Here is a 19,518-nt window from a genome sequence, read left to right on the forward strand (position 1 = left end):
CGCTAGCAGGATCCACTCAACAGCGTTGACCTCTGAAGCATTTCGCCTCATTCCTCTGAAATTCTGAAATGAGAAATCACCCAGAGACACATCAGCACACACCTGCATTAAATCACATCCTCTTCACCACCAGGCTCTTTCCAGCATGCCTGGAATGTTCCAGAATAAAAAAAATGGATCAAAACGCCACTGGCACAGATTTGCTGGCATGGTCGAGTCTCATGTTAGTTCTGGAGTGAATGAGTTAGTGAATGAGTTAGTAAGTAAGTAAACGAGTGAGCGAGTGTCTGAGTGAATGAGTTAGTGACAAAATGAACATGAGTGAGTGGGTGAATGAGTTAGTGAGTAAGTGAACAAATGAGTGAGGGAGCAAGTGGGTGAGTTAGTAAGTGAATGAGTGAGTGAGAGTGAATGAGTGAGTGAGAGAGTTAGTAAGTGAATGAGTGAATGAGTGAGAGAGCAAGTGAGTGAACGAGTTAGTAAGTGAGTTAGTGAATGAGTTAGTAAGTAAACGAGTGAGCGAGTGTCTGAGTGAATGAGTTAGTGACAAAATGAACATGAGTGAGTGGGTGAATGAGTTAGTGAGTAAGTGAACAAATGAGTGAGGGAGCAAGTGGGTGAGTTAGTAAGTGAATGAGTGAGTGAGAGTGAAAAAGTTAGTAAGTGAATGAGTGAGTGAGAGAGTTAGTAAGTGAATGAGTGAGTGAATGAGTTAGTGAGTAAGTGAATGAATGTGTGAATAAGTTAGTAAGTGAACAAGTGAGTGAGTAAATGAGTTAGTAAGTGAATGATTGAGTGAATGAGTTAGTGAGTAGGTGAGTGAGTGAGTAAGCGAGTGAGTGAATGAGTTAGTGAGTGAGTGAGTGAATGAATGAGTTAGTGAGTAAGTGAATGAATGAGTGAATGAGTTAGTAAGTGAACAAGTGAGAGTGTGCATGAGTGAACGAGTTAGTAAGTGAAAGAGTGAGTGAATGAGTTAGTGAGTAGGTGAATGAGTGAGTGAGTAAGCGAGTGAGTGAACAAGTTAGTAAGTGAATGAGTGAGTGAGTTAATGAGTAAGTGAATGCATGAGTGAATGAGTTAGTGAGTAGATGAGTGAGTGAGTAAACGAGTTAGTAAGTGAATGAGTGAGTGAGTAAGTGAATGAATGAGTGAACAAGTTAGTAAGTGAACAAGTGAGTGAGTGAATTAGTTAGTAAGTGAATGAATGAGTGAGTGAGTGAGTGAGTAAACGAGTTAGTGAGTAAGTGAACAAATGAGGGAGTGAATGTTAGTGAGTGAGTGAACGAGTGAGTGAGTAAGTGAATGAATGAGTGAATGAATGAGTTAGTAAGTGAACAAGTGAATGAGTGAGTGAGTTAGTGAGTGAACAAGTTAGTGAGTAAGTGAATGAATGAGGGAGTGAACATGTTAGTGAGTAAATTAACTAGTTAGTGAGTGAACAAGTGAGTGAGCAAGTGAGTTACTGAATAAGTGAACGAGTGAGTGCATATATGATGAGTGAGTGAGTTTTTCGAGTCTCATCCTGTCCATGTAACCAGGTTCACCTCTCATCCTCATCATGGGTTTAAATGTTGGTTAAGGGCGTGTCTTAAGCCATGTGCCTATGCACCATGTTCTCAAGTCTCACACTTGTAGTTGACTCTGTAATAATTGGTGTAACATTTTAACATCATAAAGTAACAATGGACAAATTAAATTACCTCACCAGGGTTAAATCCACGCACACAACAACTAGCAATTTTACAGTCCAAAGTGTTCATATTCAGCTTCTTACTCCAAATTGCATCAGCATTTCTAGTTCATCATTCGTGTAAATAACACACTTCATCTTTTAAACACACTACTCACACTAAAAGCAGAAGTGGGAGCATAAAAGTACTCTGTTTTTACTCAAGTCGAACCGTACAGCTCTAAAGTCATAAACCGGTTTATGAAGGTACAAAAACAATCAGAAAAATTGAGAAAGAAAAAAACTGAGAATGTGAACTAATGTTAATGAAAGCTAATTAATAACAGCATTGTCGCTAATCTAATGAGTTAAACAGAAGTGTTTAACCAAGCCAGAATTTCAGAAATGGATCTGTTTGACTTCCAGTATTCGGGATGGATGTGTGAGTCATACTACATGCTTTACATGGGAACCGTTTCGAGAAAGAAAAATAAAAGGAACAGGTTGAGTGACTAATGTATGAGGACATGCTCTACAATGGACCTGATGTACATGTCTTATAATAGAAACAAGGTGTGTGTGTGTGTGTGTGTGTGTGTCCGTGTCCAAGAGAGTTCAGTTAATATGTCCTCAATATCGCTTTTCATATTTCCAGGACAATAGTTAGCCTTTAGGCCTTTTCCCAAATGGAGCAGAGTGAAACACTAAACGACACCAAGGACAATAACAACATGACATGATATGTTCCAAAACACAGCCAACCACCACCATGGCACCTCTTACAGACTGTATGCCAAACATTATCGCTGCAGCAGCTTGTAGCTGAATAAAGATAACATTTCCAGCTACTCTGTAGAAAACTTACTTATTTACTTACTTACTTATTTGCTTGCTTACTGATGTACTTACAGTGGTGCATGAAAGTTTGTGGACCCTTTAGAATTTGCTATATTTCTGCATAAATATGACCGAAAACATCACCAGATTTTCACACAAGTCCTAAAACTAGATAAAGAGAACCCAGTTAAACAAATGAGACAAAAATATTATACTTGGTCATTTATTTATTGAAGAAAATGATCCAATATTACATATCTGTGAGTGGCAAAAGTATGTGAACCTTTGCTTTCAGTATCTGGTGTGACCCCCTTGTGCAGCAATAACTGCAACTAAACGTTTGCGGTAACTGTTGATCAGTCCTGCACACTGGCTTGGAGGAATTTTAACCCATTCCTCCGTACAGAACAGCTTCAACTCTGGGATGTTGGTGGGTTTCCTCACATGAACTGCTCGCTTCAGGTACTTCCACAACATTTCGATTGGATTAAGGTCAGGACTTTGACTTGGCCATTCCAAAACATTAACTTTATTCTTCTTTAACCATTCTTTGGTAGAATGACTTGTGTGCTTAGGGTCGTTGTCTTGCTGCATGACCCACCTTCTCTTGAGATTCAGTTCATGGACAGATGTCCTGACATTTTCCTTTAGAATTCACTGGTATAATTCAGAATTCATTGTTCCGTCAATAATGGCAAGACATCGTGGCCCAGATTCAGCAAAACAGGTCCAAACCATGATACTACCACCACCATGTTTCACAGATGGGATAAGGTTTTTATGCTGGAATACAGTGTTTTCCTTTCTCCAAACATAACGCTTCTCATTTAAACCAAAAAGTTCTATTTTGGTCTCATCCGTCCACAAAACATTTTTCCAATAGCCTTCTGGCTTGTCCACGTGATCTTTAGCAAACTGCAGACGAGCAGCAATGTTCTTTCTGGAGAACAGTGGCTTTCTCCTTGCAACCCTGCCATGCACACCATTGTTGTTCAGTATTCTCCTGATGGTGGACTCATGAACATTAACATTAGCCAATGTGAGAGAGGCCTTCAGTTGCTTAGAAGTTACCCTGGGGTCCTTTGTGACCTCGCCGACTATTACACGCCTTGCTCTTGGAGTGATCTTTGTTGGTTGACCACTCCCGGGGAGGGTAACAATGGCCTTGAATTTCCTTCGTTTGTACACAATCTGTCTGACTGTGGATTGGTGGAGTCCAAACTCTTTAGAGATGGTTTTGTAACCTTTTCCAGCCTGGTGAGGAACAACGCTTTTTCTGAGGTCCTCAGAAATCTCCTTTGTTCGTGCCATGATACACTTCCACAAACATGTGTTGTGAAGATCAGACTTTGATAGATCCCTGTTCTTTAAATAAAACAGGGTGCCCACTCACACCTGATTGTCATCCCATTGATTGAAAACACCTGACTCTAATTTCACCTTCAAATTAACTGCTAATCCTAGAGGTTCACATACTTTTGCCACTCACAGATACTTACTTACTTACTTTCGTATTTACTGACGTACTTACATGCTTACTCACTTACTTACTAACTAACTAACTTACTTACTTACTTACTTACATGTATTATTTATTTAAAATTTTTTAATCCTGGAAGAAAATACCAGCATATAATAAATGAATAAATGAAAAGAGCCTTACCTCAGTTGGGTGAGACAGAATATATATATATATATATATATATATATATATATATATATATATATATATATATATATATATTACTGATCATTCACTATAGCGCAAAAGAAAAGATTAATAAATGGTTAATAAGTAAGGAATAAACTCTGAAATACTATTGTAGTAAAAGTATTACTGTTATCATTCTGAGGTTGATTAAGTTCGAAATTAACAAAACATCCTAAAGTGTTTTATTCCTCTTCTACTGCAGCAATTTTCCAACAATGACTTTTTTTTATGAAAGAACAACACATCATACTTACATTTTATCCATTTATAGTTACGATGGTAGAACATCCACAAAATAAGTTAGTTCCTTTTATCACTTTCGTTCTCGCAGCTATAAACAGCCGTTCTCTTTCTAAATAAAAATTCAACTTATTACCAAGAAACCGTAACGTGCAATGTCATCCATTCTTAAAGAAACAGCTCTATATCAAGTGCTGACACCGGAGACTCCTTCCATAAGTATTACATAAACATCTCCTTATAGAAACCTTCACTAACTTATAAGTATAAAGTATAAATAATAACACATTTAAACTATTTAGGATGATTAGAGGATGATTAGATGATGTGGAGCATCCACCATACACATCCCTCGATTAGCTGTTACCATAGAAACTATACTGTATTAGAAGAAGCGCATTAATATAAAGGTGTGATTTGAATTGTCAGAGCTGCTGTTATAGCCAAGAAGCCTTTATTTGTCACATGTACACTCAAGCACAGACTTGAGCACACCGTGAAATTCCTCCTCTGCATTTAACCCACCTGAACACATCCATGCACACATCCATGCACACAATGAGCACACACACATACCCAGAGCAGTGGGCAGCTATGCTACAGCACCCAGGGAGCAGTTGGGGGTTAGGTGCCTTGCTCAAGGGCACTTCAGCCCAACCTCAGCCCCATGTTAACATAACTGCATGTCTTTGAAGTGTGGGGGAAACCCATGCAGACATGGGGAGAAAATGCAAACTCTACACAGAAAAACCCTTGTCGGTTGCTGGGCTCGAACCCAGAACCTTCTTGCTGTGAGGCGACAGTGTTAACCACTACACCCACAAATATGTTCCTTTCCTAGACAGTGCTCTAGACCACTTGGCCATGGAGGACTACATCATTAACATCTTTTGACCAATCAGTTTTGAGAATTCAGCAGCGATGTGGTGTAGTCAAATCTAATCAACTCAATCGCAAACCATGTCTTTCAACCAGGGGAAGCCTGATGGTTAGAGAAGCAGCTTTGGAACCAAAAGGTTGCTGGTTCGATTCCCTAGACCAGCAGGAATGGTTGATGTGCCCTTGAGCAAGGCACCTAACCCCCAACTGCTCCCTGGGATGCCTTGGGTATGTTGTATGTCACTCTGGATACAAGCATCTGCTAAATGCCTGTAATGTACTGTAATGTAGCAACCTGTGGCAGTGTCATAAAAGTGATCAGAGGAAAAAGGAAAACTACGGTAAGATACTGTTCTGGTCAAGAGTATAGCAATCACAGTTACCATAGCAACACAAATATAAAAATGCATATTGTTACTATAAAGTAGTCGAGTAAAACCATAAAGTATAGTGAACTTTCCTTTTTATTCATGTTGGTAAGTGCATGTTAATGTTATTATGTTGCTGTATAGCAAGAGGTAGACAAATCTCTGTGTGTGTGTGTGTGTGTGTTACTGTTATCACTCGGATGACTGCTTTCCATCTGTGTTACAGCACTCCAACACACACTCATTGATAGAGACAGTAAGAGTTGATAACAGATCATAAAAACAGAATGACTGGCTGGTAAGTTGTAGTGTTTTTATTGATGCACTTCTTTTATTGCCTTCTGCAGTCCCAGTGGACATGGGGACACACACACGCATGCGGACAGTATTTGGACACCCTTGGTGCCTTTTAAGCTTTGCTTCTACCACCAACAGGGAAAACTGAGACACCCGAAGCATCTGACACCTCCTCGATTTGGATCCTATTGACACTTGTTCCTAAAATTCATAAGCTGTTTTATTTCATTAAAGGAAGACTGCCTTTCAATTTAATAAAATCAATGAAATTTAGTTCTCTCTGAAATGGCTGTCTTGGTCATAATGATGTATGTTTATTTCTCTAATATCTCAGAAAATATGAGGCCATTCTGTGACTGGGAACATATCTAAGGGGATTGAGGGGATTCCATAGCAAATAATGTGTGTGAGATCGCCCGATTTGTGCAGTCAAGCAAATGGAGGAAGTCCATGTGCGCACGTGTAAGTTTACCTTTGATCATCCCACCGTTTCCGGTGATCACCAATATTTATTAGTTTGGTCCTGCGTTTCCTTTCTTTCGCAATACAGTGTCTTATCTTTTTGTTTCTACTACTGTCAGTCTTCCATGTTTCATTCACACACTCACGTCCTCCATTTTTCTCTCCTGTTTCAAATTTGTATCCCACAATGCCTTGCGTAAACGGGGGAAAGCCCACCACGTGATGCATGACGTAGTATCTTGAATTGGGTCATGGTGAAGCAGGAAAAAATAGTGGAGAATTTAGGGCCACGTGACCTTAAAGGAACAGTCCACCGTACTTCCATAATGAAATATGCTCTTATCTGAATTGAGACGAGCTGCTCCATACCTCTCCGAGCTTTGCGCGACCTCCCAGTCAGTCAGACGCGCTGTCACTCCTGTTAGCAATGTAGCTAGGCTCAGTATGGCCAATGGTATTTTTTGGGGCTGTAGTTAGATGCGACCAAACTCTTCCGCGTTTTTCCTGTTTACAAAGGTTTATATGACCAGTGATATGAAACAAGTTCAGTTACACAAATTGAAACGTAGCGATTTTCTATGCTATGGAAAGTCCGCACTATAATGACAGGCGTACTAACACCTTCTGCGCGCTTCGGCAGCGCATTGATACGGAGCTCAGATATCAATGCGCTGTCGAAGCGCGCAGAAGGTGTTAGTACGCCTGTCATTATAGTGCGGACTTTCCATAGCATAGAAAATCGCTACGTTTCAATTTGTGTAACTGAACTTGTTTCATATCACTGGTCATATAAACCTTTGTAAACAGGAAAAACGCGGAAGAGTTTGGTCGCATCTAACTACAGCCCCAAAAAATACCATTGGCCATACTGAGCCTAGCTACATTGCTAACAGGAGTGACAGCGCGTCTGACTGCGTCTGACTGACTGGGAGGTCGCGCAAAGCTCGGAGAGGTACGGAGCAGCTCGTCTCAATTCGGATAAGAGCATATTTCATTATGGAAGTACGGTGGACTGTTGCTTTAAATTCATTAATTGTTCTATTTAAAAAAAAACTAATAAAATTGGAAGTCTGTGATTCAAATTCAGTAGCTTTCGTTCCACTAAGCAAAAATAATTGAGTGTTGGGGAAAAATTATTTTTATGACCTACACTTGAAAAATCTGAAAGCCAGTCTACCTTTAATGTTTTCTCGGCCAGTTCAGGAAAGCGTTCATGGATTTGAAAAAACTTATCAATGTATACAAAGTCATCAGATATGCATACTACTTTCTAAATTTGCTTCTTTATCAGAAAGTACACAAATACAGTATATTTATCCTGGCAAATGCAAAGCCTTCTCCTGCAAGATCAATTAGATTATAATGATCGTATTTGCATAGGTTCTCGGCTATTATTTTCAAAAGGCTGATAAACACGCTCCAAAGCTATCTGAAGCTTGATGACGTCTAAAATCTTAAGAACTTGAAGAAATGAACCGATTAGTGTGTAATGTTTTCCAGTGCCAAAGTCTCAGAGATAGGCTATCCCGCACCTTATCCTGCACTCTATAGACACTCTAGGCTAATCTTACATGGTGTATATACACACAAACAAGTTTGTACCACATAGATGACCTGAATTTTGCGCCAACATTTTTTTTTTCGCTGACTTCAGCATGAACTTGGAGTTACAGTATCATAAAGGACTCATTAGCTTGAGTCTGATAAGATAAACAACAAGCCTGATACACAGCGCTTATCGGCCATGCCCATGGTAATTGAGGCGCAGGGAATCACTCAGTAGAGAGATACTGTATTTACACACCCCTGCACAGGAGACACATGACGTGTATTAGTGTGTGCTATTTGTGATATTGAAAAAAACGCTATGAATCATTGCAGGGAGCAGCAATCAATAAAAAATAGATATATACAAATCCAGCAGTGCCTGTGGTTATGTGGAATGTTCGAGAGGTTTGCAAACTGAACCGAGTTGTATAAGCGCAGTGTGCAATCCAGAACAGTTGGATAGAAATCTGGATGTAGGAACAAGTTCAAGGTGAGGAAAATCTCCCTGAGATGACATTAGGAAGAAACTTTGAGAGGAAGCAATTTCAAAAGGGAACCTGTTCTCTTCTGGGTCACAGCAAAGAGTGAGGTTGCATTACAGGCATTTAGAAGATGCTCTTATCCAGAGCAGCCAAGGGAGCAGTTGGGGGTTTGGTGCCTTGCTCAAGGGCACATCAACCATTCCTGCTGGTCCAGGGAATCAAACCAGCAACCTTTTAGTCACAAAACTGCTTCTCTGACCATTAGGCCATGGCTATGATTACAAAGCATATAATAAAGAGCATACAGTTCATTATAGGCATTTAGCAGACGCCCTTATCCAGAGCGACATACAACATATCCAGAGCAGCCTGGGGAGCAGCCTGGGGAGCAGTTGGGGGTTTGGTGCCTTGCTCAAGGGCACTTCAGCCATTCCTGCTGGTCCAGAGAATCAAATCAGCAACCCTTTGGTCCCAAAGCTGCTTCTCTGACCATTAGCCCATGGCCATGATTACAAATCATACAGTAAAGAGCACATAGTACATTACATTACATTACAAGCATTTAGCAGACACTTTTATCCAAAGCGACGTACAACATACTGTACCCAGAGCAGCCTGGGGAGCAGTTGGGGGTTTGGTGCCTTGCTCAAGGGCACCTCATCCATTCCTGCTGGTCCAGGGAATCGAACCAGCAACCTTTTGGTCCCAAAGCTGCTTCCTTGGCTTCCCCATGTGGTAATAATGGTGCATTCATTTATTACTATTATTTCATTTGAGCATTTATTATTTCTATCTTTGGTGTTGTATTGTTTGGAACCAAGAAGCAGAACTAGGTAGAAGAAATTGCTGGTTAGAAAGGAATGTTTGAGAAAATCTGAACAAAGAGGGCAGAAAGGTGAGACTTAATCATGTATATGACTTAAGGTGCTGTGACCCCTAGGTCAGACGTCAAGATGGTTTAATCCTTCTGACCCTTTTAGAGTGTGTGGACAAGTTAGCACCTTTAATACAAGCACAGGGTGGGGATGCCAATCATTTTCATGCCAATCCATACATTTTCAGGTGCGAATGTGGATTTGTTGTGTCTGAGACCACGAGATAACGTTCCAATCCCTTCAAGACATTTTCCGACAACATGCCATGAACTGTTGACACTGCCTCATCACAGTTTGTTTAAATTGACAATATTATGCTAGCTAACAAAAATGTTTTGACTCCCTCCTTATTCAATGTATACATTTATAACAATCATATGAACATGCATTGATTTGGAATACACTATCTAGCTGAAATTTTGTGAATTTATTATATACTTGTGTATAATTATTTATATATATATATATATATGATTGTGAATTTATTCTCCATCAGCATCACCTTATGTGGTTGATGTTATTTGTGTAAAGTGTTGCTTGAATACGTGTTATAGGCTGATTTACTAGTGTTAGCTTCTTACCTTGTTTTGCTAGCTAACACACTGGACTGCATTGAATATGCAAGAAAGTGTTCCTAATCCCTAGTATCTCCTGTACACGACGCTAATATTAAAATGTATATAAGTTGCAAATTGTGTCTAGATTCAGGTTATATATTCATGAATAAAATGGATTGAAGCATTAATATAGTGCTGTTGTATTATTTGCAATTGTTAAGTGAATGACTAGAAAACATTCAAGCTCCTCAGCAAAATGTCAGGGAAAAGAACTTATCATGTATGCCTCGGGAAAGACACCAGTAAGAGCGAGGTAATAAAAAATGGCGTTCCTCAAGGCTCAGTCCTGGCCCCAACACAGTTTAACATCGATATCAGTGACATGCCTGCAACAACAGCTCTTAAGTTTGGATATGCAGATGATATAGCCATGGCCTACCAGTCAAATGACATAAATGAACTTGAGACTATACTCAGCCAAGACACACAAGCTATCCAATCCTTTTTCGATAACTGGTACCTTAAAATGAACACGACAAAGACAGTAACAACTCTCTTTCATCTCAACAACCGCCTGACAAACCAGACACTGCAAATACAGGCAACAAATGCTCTACTTCCACCAGAAACACACCCCAAGGACAGCACCTTGCAGATGTGCTTGACGGAACACTAACCTACAAACAACACTTAGAAAATACAGCCCAAAAACTCAGTAAGCACAACTCAATAATTAGGAAACTAGCCGCGACCTCATAAGGAGCATCGCAGGCAGTGCTTAGAACATCCTCACTAGTGCTGTGCTACAGCGTAGCCGAATACTGTGCCCCAGTATGGATGCGTAGTCCCCACACAAACAAAGTAGATATCCAACTCAGTGAAACGATGCAAATTATATCAGGCACATTAAAATCCGGCGGCACGGTGGTGTAGTGGTTAGCGCTGTCGCCTCACAGCAAGAAGGTCCGGGTTCGAGCCCGGTGGCCGGCGAGGGCCTTTCTGTGTGGAATTTGCATGTTCTCCCCGTGTCCGCGTGGGTTTCCTCCGGGTGCTCCGGTTTTCCCCACAGTCCAAAGACATGCAGGTTAGGTTAACTGGTGACTCTAAATTGACCGTAGGTGTGAGTGTGAATGGTTGTCTGTGTCTATGTGTCAGCCCTGTGATGACCTGGCGACTTGTCCAGGGTGTACCCCGCCTTTCACCCGTAGTCAGCTGGGATAGGCTCCAGCTTGCCTGCGACCCTGTAGAAGGATAAAGCGGCTAGAGATAATGAGATGAGATGAGACATTAAAATCCACACCAACATCCTGGCTGCCAACAATGAGTGCTATCGCTCCACCTCACCTCCGCCGAGAGGAGGCCACTCAAAAACAACACAAACGCATCAGAAGTACAGAGGTCAACACCCTGCTCAAACAAATAATTGAGGGAGCACCAAAGACCTTATGACTGAAGTCAAGAAAACCTTTCTATAGCTCCCAGAAATACAACTTTAAGATCAAAGAGGCCTGGAAAGAAGAATGGAGGGAACATCCCCCTACAGGTAGTGACCTAGTCACTGACCCCACTGAACCACTGCCCAATTTTAACCATCTTACCAGAAAGCAGTGGACACAAGCTAACAGGCTACGGTCACGGCATGGCAGAACAGCAGCCACCCTGCACCATTCTGCACCATTGGGGCTATCGTGACTCCCCCACATGCCCAGCATGCAGGATTTTGCCACAAGGGAATGGGCAGCATGGTGGTGTAGTGGTTAGTACTGTCACCTCGCAGCAAGAAGGTTCTGGGTTTGAGCCCAGTGGCTGACAGGAGCCTTGGACACAATGAATGGCCAAACTTTCATTGTTTCTGTGTGGAGTTTGCATGTTCTCCCTGTGTTTGCGTGGGTTTCCTCCAGGTGCTCCAGTTTCCCCCACAGTTCAAAGACATGCAAGTTAGGTTAACAAGGGGCGGTCTTTGGCTGAGGTGCCCTTGAGCGAGGCACCTAACACCTAACTGCTCCCCAGACGCTGTTAGCATGGCTGCCCACTGCTCTGGGTATATGTGTGTACTCATTGCTCACTTGCGTGTGTTCACTGCTTCAGATGGGTTAAATGCATGGAGGAATTTCACAAATGTATATGTGATGAATGTTGTTGTTGTTTTTCTTCTTCTTCAAGACACGGACCACCTAGTGTTGCACTGCCCAGTCACGGCAGTACCTGGCGGGTACAGGACGATGCACCACGCTGGCCAAACTTTCATTGATTGGATTGCAAATGTAAATTTGGAGGTGTAAGGAAAAAACCATACACAACTACTACTAGTGAATGACTCGTCATAATTAATCTCATTCTTTAATATAAAAGTATTGGAAATGTTCTAGTGTGCATTTTTGGACAGACAAGCGTCTCCAGACTCAGCGGTATACACAGTAAAGGTGGGTGTGTCTGATGCACCGAGGTATGGAATGCAGAAGGAGTTTTGAAACATTTATCGACAGCACTAACAGGTGTGTGTGTGTGTGTGTGTGTGTGTGAGAGATTTTCTGGAACATGTTTTGTCTGAGTGAATTTATTCGACGAGTAGCTGCTTGTTGACTGTTTTCAATATTGCGTCTGGATTTAGTTGTTTACTTCAACGAGTGACTGCACCTATTATGCCTATTAGCCATCTAAGTCCTTGACTGACGAATGACTTTTCAAATGCATACCTAAAGTCCATATGTATAGTTAATGTACAGTATATACATATACACACAGCTCTGACTGTTCTAACAGCCTCACCTCCTTATATCATATGGGTTTGGGTGTGTGTTAGAGACAAAATACACAGATCAGATGGTATAGGGCTTATTAAAGGTGTGATCAGGTGAGATTTCCACTTCAGACTTTTGTGATCTTTAGCAAATTTCTTCAAATGTTCCTACACCTGGTTGTAAAATGTCATCTCAGGCCAAGTTTACATTAGACCATATCTGTCTCGTTTTCTTCGCGGATGCACTGTCCGTTTACATTAAACCGCCTGGAAACGCCGGGAAACGGGAATCCGCCAGGGTCCACGTATTCAATCCAGATCGTGTCAGCTCCAGTGCTGTGTAAACATTGAGATACGCGGATACGCTGTGCTGAGCTCTAGCTGGCGTCGTCATTGGACAACGTCACTGTGACATCCACCTTCCTGATTCGCTGGCGTTGGTCATGTGACGCGACTGCTGAAAAACGGCGCGGACTTCCGCCTTGTATCACCTTTCATTAAAGAGTATAAAAGTATGAAAATACTGCAAATACTGATGCAAATACTGCCCATTGTGTAGTTATGATTGTCTTTAGGCTTGCCATCCTTCCACTTGCAAGTGGTAAGTGATATACGCTGGGATCACACACACAGCGGCTCAGTCCCGAAAACACTGCTAGTGTGCTTCACTCGCGCGCTCTGTGAGCTGCGCAGGGCCAGAGTGCGCACCCACCAGAGGGCACTCGCTGTTCAGGGCGGAGTGATTTGGAGCGCAGGATGCCTGCGGAGCCGAGCGTATCCATGTATTGGTGTTGCTGTATGCACGCAAATCGTGTATTGGTGTTGCTGTGTGCACACTAATCGTTTTAAAAACGTTAATCTGATGATCCGCTGATACGGTCTAATGTAAACATGGGCTTAGAGAAGCGACACGGCCTTTATGGCTGCACAGAGTATATAAACAGAAGAAAAAACAAATGTGGGCCAATGAGATCCAGCCAATCAGGACAAGCAGTCGTCTCTAGCTTCCTGTCAATCACGTTGCCTGTTGATTGACAGGCAGGGGAAACAGGTTGGGAAGAAACACTCAAGAGATTAGCTGTATTTGTTTGTGTTTTAAACCTGCCAGCTTCATCTAACTTCTACTAAAATCACTGAGTTTCGTTCACTTTTATGCTCCTTTACTACCATTGAAGCAATTCATTGACCATTAGCGCACCATTATAGACCATTTCCTGTGTCCCATATTCTATACTGCAGGAAACCTATAAAAGAGGACGCCTGATGCTCTTTGAATTGATTTTTAATGAATTGGTTCAGGGTCAACAAGTTCTGAAGTCTTAACCTTCCCATAATCACCTGCAGCAACTTTAAAAGGAATGAATACATGACATGTAAACAACGTCACTGCTTCTTACCTGCGGTATTCAAAGAACATGAAAGAAAGGAAGTCTACCTTCGACTTGTAATGTTATTCTAGTAGAGAAAGGAGGAGGCATTTAAAAGACAGGTGTTTTTGCAAATCTGAGGCCATCCTTTGTAATTATTTACTACAACTCCGATTCCAAAAAAGTTGGGACAAAGTACAAATTGTAAATAAAAATGGAATGCAATAATTTACAAATCTCAAAAACTGATATTGTATTCACAGTAGAACATAGACAACATATCAAATGTCGAAAGTGAGACATTTTGAAATTTCATGCCAAATATTGGCTCATTTGAAATTTCATGACAGCAACACATCTCAAAAAAGTTGGGACAGGGGCAATAAGAGGCTGGAAAAGTTAAAGGTACAAAAAAGGAACAGCTGGAGGACCAAATTGCAACTCATTAGGTCAATTGGCAATAGGTCATTAACATGACTGGGTATAAAAAGAGCATCTTGGAGTGGCAGCGGCTCTCAGAAGTAAAGATGGGAAGAGGATCACCAATCCCCCTAATTCTGCGCCGATAAACAGTGGAGCAATATCAGAAAGGAGTTTGACAGTGTAAAATTGCAAAGAGTTTGAACATATCATCATCTACAGTGCATAATATCATCAAAAGATTCAGAGAATCTGGAAGAATCTCTGTGCGTAAGGGTCAAGGCCGGAAAACCATACTGGGTGCCCGTGATCTTCGGGCCCTTAAGGCCTCTGCATGCTCTTGCGACAAGGCTTTAGCAGATAGCTTTTTGCAGACAGTTGTAATTTATTGTTGAGTGGGGAGTATAGGCATGTATAGGCGTGCGCGATGTTATTCACCGCCACAACGCAAGGGGGCGTGAAGTCACGAAATCGCTAGGAGTAGTTGGTGGGTGTGGTTAGTAGAGTGTTTATCCTCCGGTTACTGAGCAACAGGTCATTCAACACCAACAACAATGGCAACTGGACGAGTCCGCACTTTGATCAAGATATAATGACTAGAACTGGAGTCGTATAGATGTACATACTTCCTCACTTCCTCGATCAACCGCTCTTCGTGCTGCTCCATCTTCGCTCGTGTTTTTAAAAATGGCGGTCGTGAAAACAAACCAAACCGGGGAAGTAGGAAAGCGGAAGTGCGTGTACAGCGGATGTAGAGTGGACCAATCAGAGCCCTCTTGTCTGTGACGCTGTCTGCGAGGCTGTCTGCGGTGGTCACAATTTTTGGGAGGTGCGCGCAGAACGTCTGCGAAGGGGGGGGGCTTCGCAGACGCCATCTGTGACGCCGTCTGCGAGGACTGGGTTGTCAGCATAAATTGGCCCTTAGACAGCACTGCATCACATACAGGCATGCTTCTGTATTGGAAATCACAAAATGGGCTCAGGAATATTTCCAGAGAATATTATCTGTGAACACAATTCACCGTGCCATCCGCTGTTGCCAGCTAAAACTCTATAGTTCAAAGAAGAAGCCGTATCTAAACATGATCCAGAAGCACAGACGTCTTCTCTGGGCCAAGGCTTATTTAAAATGGACTGTGGCAAAGTGGAAAACTGTTCTGTGGTCAGACGAATCAAAATTTGAAGTTCTTTATGGAAATCAGGGACGCCGTGTCATTCGGACTAAAGAGGAGAAGGACGACCCAAGTTGTTATCAGCGCTCAGTTCAGAAGCCTGCATCTCTGATGGTATGGGGCTGCATTAGTGCGTGTGGCATGGGCAGCTTACACATCTGGAAAGACACCATCAATGTTGAAAGGTATATCCAGGTTCTAGAGCAACATATGCTCCCATCCAGACGACGTCTCTTTCAGGGAAGACCTTGCATTTTCCAACATGACAATGCCAAACCATATACTGCATCAATTACAGCATCATGGCTGTGTAGAAGAAGGGTCCGGGTACTGAACTGGCCAGCCTGCAGTCCAGATCTTTCACCCATAGAAAACATTTGGTGCATCATAAAACGGAAGATACAACAAAAAAGACCTAAGACAGTTGAGCAACTAGAATCCTACATTAGACAAGAATGGGTTAACATTCCTATCCCTAAACTTGAGCAACTTGTCTCCTCAGTCCCCAGACGTTTACAGACTGTTGTAAAGAGAAAAGGGGATGTCTCACAGTGGTAAACATGGCCTTGTTCCAACTTTTTTGAGATGTGTTGCTGTCATGAAATTTAAAATCAACTAATTTTTCTCTTTAAATGATACATTTTCTCAGTTTAAACATTTGATATGTCATCTATGTTCTATTCTGAATAAAATATGGAATTTTGAAACTTCCACATCATTGCATTCCGTTTTTATTTACAATTTGCACTTTGTCCCAACTTTTTTGGAAACGGGGTTGTATTTTACCGGTGGAATGAGTTCAAACAAGCAGCAGACATGAAAGAAGTTTCATTACCTAGTGAACATTTACAGCAGGCTGGATTTAATGCTGTTCATGGAAAATGACAGTTCTGATTCAAGTGGCCAATAAACATATCACTGATGTGTAGGCATTGTTGATAGCATATAGTAGAGTACGTAGGTCTTTCTATAGCATAGCCGTATTGATAAGGTGGTGCTTGGTAAACTTTTGAGTTCACTGACAGTTCGCTGAATATGAATACATTTTTGCATATAATACATATTGATACAGTGTTAAGCAGGCTTGTAGTACAACCCCAATTCCAAAAAAAGTTGGGACAAAGTACAAATTGTAAATAAAAATGGAATGCAATGATGTGGAAGTTTCAAAATTCCATATTTTTTTCAGAATTAGGGTGATTGGTGATCCTCTTCCCATCTTTACTTCTGAGAGCTGCTGCCACTCCAAGATGCTCTTTTTATACCCAGTCATTTTAATGCCCTATTGCCAATTGACCTAATGAGTTGCAATTTGGTCCTCCAGCTGTTCCTTTTTTGTACCTTTAACTTTTCCAGCCTCTTATTGCCCCTGTCCCAACTTTTTTGAGATGTGTTGCTGTCATGAAATTTCAAATGAGCCAATATTTGGCATGAAATTTCAAAATGTCTCACTTTCGACATTTGATATGTTGTCTATGTTCTACTGTGAATACAATATCAGTTTTTGAAATTTGTAAATTATTGCATTCCATTTTTATTTACAATTTGTACTTTGTCCAAACTTTTTTGGAATCAGGGTTGTACTCGATTCCGACTCATGCCCTAATTTTAAGTGACTTGACTTGGACTTGAGCACTGATGACTTGGACTTGTGCATTAACTGCATTCGGACTCGTAAATTGGAGACGAGGACTCTGAATTTTTCTTTACTTTTTGCAACATGCCATAATAATTTGGCCTAAGATATTTATATCTACATTCATTTTTATACTCATTTTGTGCAAGAGAATGCACATTCACCTGTTCATACGTCATGTTCAGGAACGAACTAACGTTAATGGTGTTAAAATGCCTGGAGAGAATGTCCTTAGGGTTGTCTGCTTTGCTTATACAGACTTCTCATGCAGTGGGAAAAAATGCACTGCTATGTGTTCCATAAGTAGAAGAACTATCGAGGAGACGACGGGGACAACCTCGAACTTCAATCCTCATTTGGCAAGACTCCACCCAGAGAAGGAAGTGACACACTATGTTCATTGCTCTGCTGATAGCGGGGCTTGTTGACTAATGAACTAGCGAGTGTTAACCCTCTCTCAGGTTATTTGCCCCATTGATAGTGGGCAGGTCTTGTTGAGTGATGAACAAGCTTTTTATCTGTAGCGTGTTAACTAAAATGGGGCAGTTGAGCAGGAACGTTAGTCCAACACAGTAGCAGAGATGCTTTCACATAAAGGCAGCAACAGCCACCGTGAAATGGTGCGGTTGGAGTCTTGTTCTCGGACTCAACTTGGACTTGACTCAAAATTTTCTTTAATGACTTGGACTTGACTCAGACTTGAGGTTTAGTGACTCGACTACAACACTGATGTTAAGTAGCTAATGTGATCTAAATGGATATTAATGCAGGTATGAATAGGAGGTGTTCAGTGTTTGCTTGTTTGCTTTTTTAATCTTGCCAGAAAGGTTCACAGTGTAGCTGCAGGTGCGCATCGAGCTTGGGCAGCAAAAAAAAAAAAAAAGGTCAAGTTCACTGATATGAATGTGAACTCATCTTTAGTAACTGCCTGGTCAAGGTTGCAGTGGTTTAAATTAGGCTACAAGTTTGTTTTTATTTTGAGACATACAGTAGAACTAGATAAATTTGGTAGTTAAAGGGGTTGAATCATCCTTCCCAGAATTCAATTCATTGCTTTTGTTTTGAAATCATGTGACCACTACTCCTATGGTAAATTTTTGTGCAGTAAAACCTCTGTGCTGGAAATTCACTGTTAGTGATCCCTTTGAAATCTATCTCGAACTTTTTCTTTATCTACGTGTCATATGTGGAAGTTTTGAGAAAAACACACCAGATATTTTCATTCCTTTTTGGCCACCCATGAAGCAACCGAGGCCGGGTTTGGTCAGTTATAACAGAACAAGACCGTCAATCATGGCGTAGCTCACTCCGGCCCCATCTAGTCCAAAAGGAATGATCTAAAGTGGGCCACTTTGCACAATAAATGTTGCAAGCAATATACATTATATCCATCCGTCCATCCATCCATCCACCCATTATCCGTAACTGCTTATCCTGTGTAGGGTTGCGGGCAAACTGGAGCCTATCCCAGCTGACTATGGGCGAGAGGCGGGGTACACCCTGGACAAGTTGCCAGATCATCACAGGATATACACTATATACAAGCGATATATAGAAGCTATATACACCCTTGGAATACCGACCTATTTGCCAGAAAGAATCCAAAATGACAAGGAATTGACAGAGAAGAAGCAATTTTTGTTGAACTGCTCATTAAGGCTTAATTAGTCCATATCTTCATTACTAATTGGAATTATGCAAATTTGAGTAGAAGCTATGTGCACCCCAGGCAGACCTACCTTCCTGCCAAAAAGAATAAAAATCGGTGAAGAATTGAGAGAGAAGAAGCGATTTTCATGAAATGTGGTCGATGAAGGATGGATGATTGACAACACATGATGGCATAAGCTCATTGTCTGTTAGCCGGATGAGCTAATAACCATATGGAAACAGAATGGATCAGTCAAAATAATTTAAAATAGAACTACTTTGTCAAAATATCTTTAATTTCATGTTATAATTTATGATCTGTAGCATAGGATGTCATCAGATTGTTGATGACATGAAAGATGAGCCTCAGAGATTCAATAATTCAGACAACTCTAAAAATACCGACACACGCCAATGTATATGTTTTTAAAGACACGTGTATGCCTGCAAGCCTGGTGTGCATGGGAGCATGATTTCACACCTGTGTTTGGTCAGTCAGGCTTGTCACACAGCCCATTAGTCATGAATGGAGGCTGATTGAGAACTCTAAGAGTGAAGTGTTTGTTTTTTCTATCGCCATCGCCATCACTGCCACGAGTAAGAAG

Source organism: Neoarius graeffei, chromosome 23 (genome assembly GCF_027579695.1).
Source record: "Neoarius graeffei isolate fNeoGra1 chromosome 23, fNeoGra1.pri, whole genome shotgun sequence".
Classification (NCBI taxonomy): domain Eukaryota; kingdom Metazoa; phylum Chordata; class Actinopteri; order Siluriformes; family Ariidae; genus Neoarius; species Neoarius graeffei.